The sequence below is a fragment of the Chrysochloris asiatica genome, unplaced genomic scaffold, assembly GCF_000296735.1.
Source record: "Chrysochloris asiatica unplaced genomic scaffold, ChrAsi1.0 scaffold00143, whole genome shotgun sequence".
In the NCBI taxonomy this organism is placed as follows: domain Eukaryota; kingdom Metazoa; phylum Chordata; class Mammalia; order Afrosoricida; family Chrysochloridae; genus Chrysochloris; species Chrysochloris asiatica.
The window spans coordinates 327,488-329,836 of NW_006408661.1; positions in this window are offsets into that span (position 1 = coordinate 327,488).

A 2,349-nucleotide genomic window follows, 5' to 3' on the forward strand; every position below is an offset into this window, starting at 1 on the left:
AATCAATTGGCTGTATGTGGAAGGATTAATTTCTGGATTCTCAATTCTCTTCCATTGATCAATGAATCTTTCATTGCACCAGTACCAAACTGTTTTGACCACTGTAGCCATGCAACAAAGTTTGAAATGGGGGAATAAGAATTTTCCAACCTATTGTTCTTCTTTAGCAGTGCTTTGCATATTCTGGGTCTCTTTCCTCTCCATATACAGTTTGTGATTGTTTTTTCCATCTCTTTTACGAATGTTTTTGGAATCTGGATTGGGATTGCATTATATGTGTAAATTGCTTTGGGCAGTATTGACATTTTCACAATGTTATGTCTTCTTATCCAGGAGCATGGTATATTCTTCTATTTTTGTAAGTCTATTTTGGTTTCTTCTAATAGTGTTCTGTAGTTTTCTTTCTATAGGTCCCTTGTTTCTCTGGTTACATTTATTCCAAATATTTCATCCTTTGGGCAGCTATTATAAATGGTATTGCTTTCCTAATGTACTTTTCAGCACTGTCGTTTTTGGTGTAGAGGAATCCAACTGATTTCTGTATATTGATCTTATACCCTGACATTTTGCTGAATCTTCCAATGAGGCCTAGTAGGTTTTTACTGTGTCTTTGGGATTTTCTATGTGTAGGATCACACCGTCTGCAAATAGAGAGTGTTTTACTTCCTCTTTGCCAATTTGGATGCCTTAGATTTCCCTATCTTGCTGTATAGCTCTGGCACAGACTTCCAGCACTATGTTGAATAGGAGTGGTGACAAAGGGCATTCTTGTCTGGTTCCCATTTGCAGAGAGAAGGTTTTCAGTTTCTCTCCATTGAGAGAAATGTAGGCTGTTGGTTTTGTATATATGCTATTGATTATGTTGAGGAATTTCCCTTCAATTCCTACTTTGTTGAATGTTTTTATCAGTAATGAATTTTGGACTTTTTCAAATGCCTTTTCTGCATCAATTGACATGACCATGTTTGTTTTTCTTTTTCTTTTTTCTGGTTTATATGGTGGATTACATTGATTTTTTTTTTTTAATGTTAAATCATCATTGCATCCCTGATACAAACACCACTTGGTCATGGTGTGTTATTTTTTTTATGTGCTGCTGGATTCTGTTGGCTAGGATTTTGTTGAGAATTTTTGCATCTATGTTCATGAGGGATATTGCTCTATAATTTTCTTTCTTGGTGATATCCTTCCCTGGTTTTGGTATGAGGGTTATGCTTGTTTCATAAAATGTATTAGGAAGTTTTCCATCCTCCTCTATATTCTGGAATAAATTGAGTAGAATTGGTTACAACTCTTACCTGAATGTTTGGTAGAACTCACCACTGAAGCCATCTGGATCTGGACTTCTATTTGTTGGGAGTTTTTTGATGACCTGATCATTTTTTTCTTTCGTTATGGGTCTGTTCAAGTCTTCTACTTCACTCTGTGAGTTTAGATAGGTCGTATTTTTCTAAAAATGTATCCATCTCTTCTAAGTTTTCAAATTTGTTGAAGTACAACTCTTCATATTATTCTGTTATTATCCATGTGATTTCCTTTGTGACATCACCCATGTGGTTTCTAATGCGTGTTATTTGTGTCTTCTCCCTTTTTCTTTTGTTAGGATTAATAATTTTATTAATCCTTTCAAAGAACCAGCTTCTTGTTCTGTTGATTCTTTCTATGGTTTTTCTGTTTTCTATGTCATTTATTTCTGCTCTAATTTTTATTATTAATTTTCTTTTGGTGATTGTAGTTTCCCTCTGTTCGTCTGTTTCTAGTTGCTGATGATACTGTGTTAATGTGTTAATTTTTATTCTTTTCTTCTTTTGGATATGGCATTTATCACAATAAATGTTCTCTCAGAACCACTTTCACCGTGCTCCAAAGATTTGGGTATGTTGTGTTTTCATTCTCGTTTGTTTCTAGGGATTTACTGAATTCATGTTTAATTTCTTCTATTACCCAGTCACTCCAGCAGGGTGTTTGTTGTTCAGTTTCCATGTTTTAAACTTTATTTAAGTCTTCTTATTGTTGATTTCTAAAATTATGACATTGTGGTCTGAAAAGATGCTTTGTGGTATTTTGATGTTTGTAAATTTATGGAGGCTTGTTTTGTGACCTAAGACATGGTCAATTTTGGAGAATGTTCCATGTGCACTGGAAAAGAATGTGTATTGTGTTGTTGTTGTGTTGAATGTTTTGTACACGTCTATGAGGTCAAGTGGTTGATTGTGCTGTTTAGTTCCTCTGTAGCTTTGTCAAAGTTCTTTTTGGTTGCTTTTTCCATTTTTGAGAGTGGTGTATTAAAATCTCCCACTATAATTATAGATTTTTCTATTTCTTTCTTCAATTCAGTAGGGTTTTCTT